Source organism: Cucumis sativus, unplaced genomic scaffold, assembly GCF_000004075.3.
Source record: "Cucumis sativus cultivar 9930 unplaced genomic scaffold, Cucumber_9930_V3 scaffold58, whole genome shotgun sequence".
Lineage (NCBI taxonomy): Eukaryota > Viridiplantae > Streptophyta > Magnoliopsida > Cucurbitales > Cucurbitaceae > Cucumis > Cucumis sativus.
In genome coordinates, this window is record NW_022279555.1 from 65,883 (window position 1) to 74,526 (window position 8,644).

The following is an 8,644-nucleotide window of genomic DNA, read 5'->3' on the forward strand; positions in this document are numbered from 1 at the left end:
GGACTTTCTCAATCGCTTTTACAGCACCCAGCGTATCGTCAGCATGATGGAGTTGACAAATAGCAAATAGCGAAAGAGGGAGCCAGTCATCAACTACATAAACCGATGGAGAGCTCTAAGCCTGGATTGCAAAGACAAGCTCATAGAAATGTCTGTAGTCGAGATGTGCACCCAAGGCATGCATTGGGAACTTCTCTATATTTTGCAGGGGATAAAACCACGCACGTTTGAAGAGTTGGCGACTCGTGCCCATGATATGGAACTAAGTATCACTCGTAGAGGAGCAAAAGATTTTTTGGTTCAAAAAATGAGGAGTGACAAGAATTAAATTGATGACACTAAAAAGATTACAGATAGTGTCATAAATGAGTCTATGGTTGTTCATGCAACCCCTTTGAAATCTTTTTCTAAAAGAAAAGAAACAAAATTTGAAGGAAAGCATGATAGAGAGGAAAAGCGACGCCCTTAAAGAAAGACAAGAAAATTTTTATCCATTTCCTGACTCTGATGTTGCAGACATGTTAGAGCAGCTGTTAGAGAAGCAACTTATTCAACTGCCAGAATGCAAACGACCGAAACAAGCAGAGAAAGTAGATGATCCTAACTACTGCAAGTACCATCGGGTCATTAGTCATCCTGTTGGAAAGTGTTTCGTGTTGAAGGAGCTGATTATAAAGTTGGCTCGTGAAAAGAAGATCGAGTTAGATATGGATGAAGTAGCTCAGACAAATCATGTTGCAATTGAGATGACTTCAAGTGTTCCGCCATCAACACACCTTTATGATTAATGGAAAAACTTGGTCCAGTTTGGGACTTTTGAACCTGTACATGTTCGATTCCAACAAAGGATCGTGACAAAGAAATCTCAAAACAAAGAAAAGCCTATTGAAGATGATTGCGAAGGATGGATAGTCATGACTCGTAAAAAGGGGAGACAATCAATTTTCGTACAAACGAAGTCGCACTTCCATCAGAAGCATGGAAAAGGAAGCAACTCTCGTAAAAATGAGAAAAGAAATAAGATGTGGAAGTCTAAGCCTATCAAAGGAAAAGATGAGGACTTCATCCGACATCGACGGTCGATAACTTTGAAAGAATTTCTCCCAAGAAGCTTCCTTGATGATCATCCAAAGAAAGTATTAGAAGTCCTTGCATGTCATGTTGTCAGTATAACAGAAGTCGACAACAATTATGCATCTTCTGAAGAAATCGACAATTCAAATGAAATTAAGCAAAGGACTTTTGTCTTTGATCGTATCAAGCCTTCAATTACTCAATCTTCAATTTTTCAAAGATTGAGTATGACCATGAAAGAAGAAGAAAACCAATGTTTAACATCTACTTCCACTCAAACTTTAGCTTTCAAAAGGCTAAGTATCTCCACATCAAAGAAATATCAACCTTCAACATCTGTTTTTGATAGACTAAAATGACAAGTGATCAACATGAAAAAGAGATGAAAACTTTGAAGGTAAAATCACTTCATGAAGAAAATAATGGCGAGAAGATACGCAGTTGTGTCTCATCACGCATGAAGAGGAAGTTATTTGTTGACATAAACACAGAAGGTCCCTTGATCGTGAAGCCAAAAATTATTATATTCACCAATTCTACAAATGAAGAAGGTGAACAAATTTTTTACGAAAATATTTGTTAAATGTGTAAAGCTCCTTATCGCAAAAGCCTAAATTGCATGATGCTCTTAGTCCACAAGAGCTTAAAAGGTGAATAACAAAAAAAAAAAAAAAAAAACAACAACTCAATTGAACTACGTTATGACTTGATCTCTGTGTTATAAAAAGGATACGTAGGCAGCTTAAAGATTACTTTAAGTTCAGTCGCACGAAAAAAAAAAATTATGCTTCATCGTGATGATGTAATCTCAATAGAAAATGAAATTCATGAACAGTTACAACAGAAAAGAAATGGGACAAATGGGGCAAAGTCAAAGTAGCGAGCTCTACCTTTTCTCGCAAGTGTTGCAGCTGAAAAGATATTCATCTTCATCTTCTCTCAAGTGTTGCAGCTGAAAGGATCTTTATCTTCACCTTCTCCATGTGTTGCAGCCGAGAGGATTCATCTTCACCTTCTCCATGTGTTGCAGTCGGAAGGATTTATCTTCATCTTCTCCATGTGTTGCAGCCGAGAGGATTCATCTTCATCTTTTCCATGTGTTGCAGCCGAGAGGATTCCTCTTCTCCCACGTATTACAGCCGAGAGGATTCATTTTCATCTTCTCCCACGTGTTATAGTCAAAAGGATTCATCTTCATCTTCATCTTCTCCCACGTGCTGTAGCCAAAAGGATTCATCATCATCTTCTTCCACGTGTTGCAGACGAGAAGATCATCATTTTCATCTCCTAGGTGTTGCAGTCGTTATCATCTGCATCCCCGATGTGTTGCAACCGTCATCATCTACATCTCTGATGTGTCACTGCCGACATCATCTGCATCTTCGATATGTCGCTGTTGTCACCATCTGCATCTTCGACGTGTCGCAACCATTACCATCTGCATCTTCGACGTGTCGCAGTCGTCAGAATCTCCATCTGCATGTGTTGCAGTCATCATCATCTGCATCTCTGATGTGTTGCAACCGTCATCATCTGCATCTTCAATGTGTTGCAGGCGTCATCATCTGTATCTTCGATGTGGCTGTCACCATCAGAATCTTCGACGTGTCGCAGCCGTTAGAATCTTCATCTCCATGTATTGCAGTCATCACCATCTGCATCTTTGATGTGTTGCAGTTGTCATCATCTGCATCTTCGATGTGGCCGTCATTATCTTCGATGTGTCGCAGCCGTCACCATCTACATTTTCGATGTGTCGCAGCCATCAGAATCTCCATCTCCATGTGTTACAGTCATCATCATCTGCATCTCTGATGTGTCGCAGCCATCATCATCTGCATCTTCGATGGTCGTCATCATCTTTGATGTGCCGCAGTCGTCACCATCTGCATCTTCGACGTGTCGCAGTCATCAAAATCTCCATCTCCATCTTCGATGTACGAATTTCATCTCCATCTTCGTCTTCCATGTGCTCCAGTTGGTCGAATCTCCATCTCCATTTTCGTCTTCGATGTGTCGCAGTCATTGGATCTCCATCTTCGATGTGTTGCAGCCGATCGGATCTCCATCTCCATCTTCGATATGTGGATCTTCATCTCCATCTCGGTCTTTCATGTGCTGCCGTCGGTCGAATCTCCATCTCCATTTCTGTCTTTGATGTGCCGCAGTCGATTGGATCTATATTTACATTTTTGTCTTCGATGTGTTGCAGTCGATCAGATCTCCATCTCCATTTTCGTCTTCGATGTGTCGCAGCCGATCGGATCTCCATCTCTATTTTCGTCTTCGATGTGTTACAGCCGATCGGATCTCCATCTCCATTTTTGTCTTCGATCAAGCTTGGTGTGCTCCACCATATAAATTGACCAAACTTCGTATAACATTTTAATCACACTTATGTCCAAATGCATAGTATGATTAAATTGACATATTAACTAGAACCAAATCCAAGAACAAATTCACTTATTTCAGCTTATCGTTTTCAAGATTCACCCATCATATAAACGTGCACAAATCTCTAAAAGGAGACATTTGTTGAGCAAGAAATTTTGACCAATTAAATTACGCCACATCATCACAATAAATATGATGATGATTATACTTTTGTTTGAGTTTGGATAATTAAGTTTACTCAACCCAACTCAATTCATATCCAACAGAAAAAATGGGCTCAAGCCCAAGTCGAATAAGCAGATGGGCCCAAGTTCAAACTCAACTCACAAATGGGCTCAAGTCCAAGCCCAACAATCAAATGGGCCCAAGTCCAAGTCTAGCAAGCAAATGAGCCCAAGTTCACCTAAAGCCCATGAAATTTCTCTATAAATAGAGACCATTGCCATTCATTTTAAAAGGGGTCTTTGGTTGAATAAAGAATTGAACCTCTGAAGTACTGAAGAATTGAAGATTCAAACTTCTACAAGCTCTCAAGACGTCAAAGTTCATATCAACCTGGAGATCAACAACTTCTGAAAGTTGGAAGATTAAACTTTCCTTGGGTTCCATAAGATCGAAGTTCAAATCAACTTGCAACTACAATATCCTAAAGATCGAAGATCAAAAAGTTATAAGTTTTAACTTGTATTCGAGAGAAAGCATCAAAGAGTAAATACTAGAGGTTGTATGCACAATATTCATCAATATATAAAGTTCAATTCCACGAAATACATTTATTCGAAATCTCGTGTGAACAGTGAGAATATGGTTAACCAAGTTTAAATATATAATGCAACAATACAAACGTAGTGACCATAATCACAAAATTTAAACCGAACTCAAACAACACATGAACATAAAATAAAAAGCAACATACCAACATTGTTTACTATCGAATAATAGTCCAAATCAAGTCATGGATTGGTCAAACATTATCTTTAGGAGAATATTACAAAGAAAAAAAAGTATGAAAAAGTGCATTTTATAAAATATTATTATAACTAAACTAAAAGTATTTTCTTGAATAACCTAAAAAATCTCATTTTTGTTTAACATTTTTTCTAAAAACTTCTTAAAATAAAAACACAATCGTGTTTTAAAATATATATTTTAAAAAATATTTATACGTACAAATTTCTTTTGTTTGTTATATATACTAAAAAATATTTTTATAAAAAATCTTCAAGACTAATCGATGACAACGGTCGTCGAAGTTGATTATCGGAAGTTCGTCGATGGAGTCACTAGAGATGATGGTGGGAGATTGGCCGACCATGATCATTGAAGATTAGCCTAAACCCAAAAGATAAATAATTTTTTTGTAATAAAAGTAAACTAACATTTGACTGAACAATTTTCTCTATTCCTTTTGACTTCTTTTGGATTTTTTTTCTTTTTCAAAATAAGAATGGTCACTTTGATTCTCAATTTTGTCGGATTATAATAATTTATACTCAAACACATAATATAATAACTCGTACTATAATAATTTACACATAAACACAAATTATAATAACTAATATTATAATATTATGTACCCTAAACACGACTATAACAACTTAAACTATAATACTATGCACCAAACTTCTCCTAAAAGAATTTGTTTATATGAATATGATGTCTCTCTAAAGATGAAGAAACAATTTATTTATAGAGAGTGATATTGCAAAAAGTTAGTGAAACTTAGGAGTGAGCATTGACTTTAAAAAAAATCAATTCAAACAATCGAAATTAACCAAATCTATTTATTATTTAATATTAAATAAAACAAACCGCTCAAGTAATTGTCTGTCTAGATTTGGTCGATTTCCTAAACCTTAAGTCTATATTTTCATTCTATAGGTTTTGTTTACGGCACTCGGGTGAAAAAATGGCGCCCAAGGGAAAGAAAACCAATAGCCCTACTAGCGACAGCGACGAGGACGAAACCTTCTATTACCGGTATCCCTCCGCCCCCTCTTCTGACCCGTCGCTGCCGTCGTCTTCACAGTCGCACTTCTCATCGCAATCGCACTCTCATCGCAACGCACTCACACTCACACTCTTCCACTAAGTCTGGCGGTGGTTCTGGAGGTTTGGTTCCTTCGAAGTCTACTCTCTATGTTTCCAATTTCGACTATTCACTCACTAATTCCGACCTCCACACTCTCTTCTCCAACTTTGGTAAGATCGCTCGTGTTACGGTGTTGAAAGATCGACAGACTCGCAAGTCTCGCGGCGTTGCCTTCGTCCAGTTTATTTCTCAGGATGACGCGGTGAAGGCCGCGAAACAGATGCACGGGAAGATTTTGAATGGCCGTGTTCTTAAGGCTGCTATAGCGACTGATAATGGTCGTGCCGCTGAGTTTATAAGGAAGAGGGTTTATAAGGATAAGAGTAGGTGCTACGAGTGCGGCGCAATTGATGGGCATTTGTCTTATGAATGCCCTAAAAATCAATTGGGGCCAAGGGAGCGACCAGAACCGAAGCGGGTAAGAAGGGGTGGAGTTGGTGCTAGGCACGAGGAGGATTGGGGATCGGATGTTGGAGAAGGGTTTGAGGATGACAATTGGGCCTCGGTGGTGGACGGAGATGCAGACCAGAGACTCCTGACTGGCGGTGAGAACATTGTAGAGAAGAAAAAAGAGAAGAAAGCAAGTTATTTCAGTGACGAGAGCGACGAAGATGATTAACTGAGCCTGTCTCTTTGGGAAGAGTTTGTAAAAGGTGCGTGGTTTTTACTATTGTATTGTTTTTATCTGCCGTTCCATTATATTTTGAACCTCTATTTCTGGTTGATTTTGGTGCATGATTTTTGGGTGGCATTGTTAGATGAGATAAAGCTTACAGAGTTTAGATTTTGGGCTGCCGGGTGCGATAAGTAATAATGAGTTACAGGTATGTAGTCTACACTTCGTGGTAATGTCAGGAGTAGTCAGGATTGGAATACTAACTCTTAACCTATGGCACTTGCTCTCCACCAATAGGTTAGTAATTGAAACTAGAAATGTTATGTTGAATTCAAAGACTCTCTTTGGAGAGCTGAAATGTATGAGTTTAATTACAAATCGGCTCTAAAACGCTGAATCCAACCATTGGTTATTGATTACATTACATTACAATCTCATCCGATGACGGTCTACCGAATACCCCAAGGATTTAGGCACCGCTGTTAACAGTATATGAGCACTACACTGGAATTTGGAAGTGGTAATAAATACTCATCTTCCAATGCCTCCTGTTTTCTTTTAAGAGTTAAGGATTTCTGCAGTCAGAGAGTATAAGTTGCTTATTCAATCTCATGAGCATGAGCAATATTTGTATTTTTGTACATTTTGGAATTCCCATATCATGATCTCGGCGTTTAATGCCAAGGGCTTGATTTCCCAATGTGCCAAGACTTGTCCAAAGGATTCTTTGATCAAACATTATTGTTATTATTATTCTTTTTGAGGAGACATTTCTTTTATCAGAAACATATAAATAATTTCATTGATGGGATGAAATTACAAAAGAGCACATATGCTGCGAGAGATTACAAAGATTATTCCATTGTGATATAAGAGAAGTAAGATTGTAATAATGAAAGTGTGGGGTGAATTTACACCAAGTGAAGGTTGTATACAAAAGATGATCGAAAAGTGAGTGAAGTCGGATTCCTTATCTTTGAAAGTACGATGGTGGCATTTGTTTCAGATGAGCCAAAAGAGAACTCTTCACTAAGATTAGATGAAAAGCAAGGGTGGGGAACTCCAGAAAACCCAAGGGACTTGGGAGAAAAATCAATCCAATGACATCAATCGATAATGAGAGTGAAGTCATTACTTAAACCTTTAAAGTGGATACACGTTCACCAATTTTAAGGTTCATACCTTGTGGTTTGGATCAGTGTTAGGTGGTCTGCTCTCTTCTAGTTAGCATCATAGTTCAACATTTTAACCTAATATATTGTAATCCTCTTCTTCCTACTGACTATTTGTCCATTTAGGCACATTTTCTAATAATTTTGCTTTTAGTTTTGTTTGTTTTCTTCTGTTCAAAGACTAGGAAAGAAAAAGTAGTTTTCAAGAACATTTTTATCAATTGTTCAAAGAAGTTTAGTCATAAGTAATTTTCATAAGCATAATTTTGTGAAACAAAATTGTTGCCAAATAGAGGCTTAAGTTTTTTTAGCTTTCAACTTGACTTTGTGATCAATCTCTTCATGTTTGAAAGAAGAAGGCATTTGCCACATTTTAGCGAAGAAGGCATTTGCCACATTTTAGCTTTCTCCCCTTTACCACTTTGTTTTAGTGGAGCTACGTGAGGAAAAGGTGCCATGTCTCTGAACTATTTTGATTTATCATTCATATAATTTCTTACTTCTAAATCTCTGATGTACCGCAAAAAATATTGCTAATATATTTGAATCTATCTATTCTATAACTTATATTCTTGCACTTTCAATGCTTTGATCATAGTCACAAGATGTGTGTGGAAACAACAAAATGCAACCTTAAACATATTGGGTTAAAGAAATATTCGATATCACTGATTTCAACTTTTGATTATCACTGATTCATCTATAATTTTGGCTGGATCCATGATCTTCCTAACTCATAGTAGTATATGTTTATCATAACCAATACGTCTTACTGTCGTTACAACATCTTTGTGGGTTTTTGTTATTGTTTTGCTTTGTTTTAGCTGTTGGTTTATTTGACTAGTGACTTACATGAGATTTAGTCTACCTTGACATTTCTCATAACACGACCCGTCCTTGTCTTCTGAGCTAAGAGGATCAGGCTTAGTCAAGTCTACCGTCACATTTCAATTTAATGATCTATTATGTTTGATTTTTCGTGAATTTGTGTTACTTAATGATCTATTTTGTTTCTCGCTTATCAAATAATTGGAATCAAGAGGAGATTTGTTTAACATTTGATGAGAATGGTGATGCGTTAAAGATTCGATTTTATTGCCAAGTGTCTTCGTGAGATTATGTCTTTCGGTAGTGTTGAAAGAGCTACTGTTTCTAATTTTGGTTCATTTCTTGTTATGGGAGATTGGTTTAAGATATGGAATAAATGTAGTTCATTTCAGGGTAATAATGTTGCAAAGCTTTTTAATATTCCTTCACACAACCATGGTTCCCTGTATTCAGTCACCTTTATTTTCT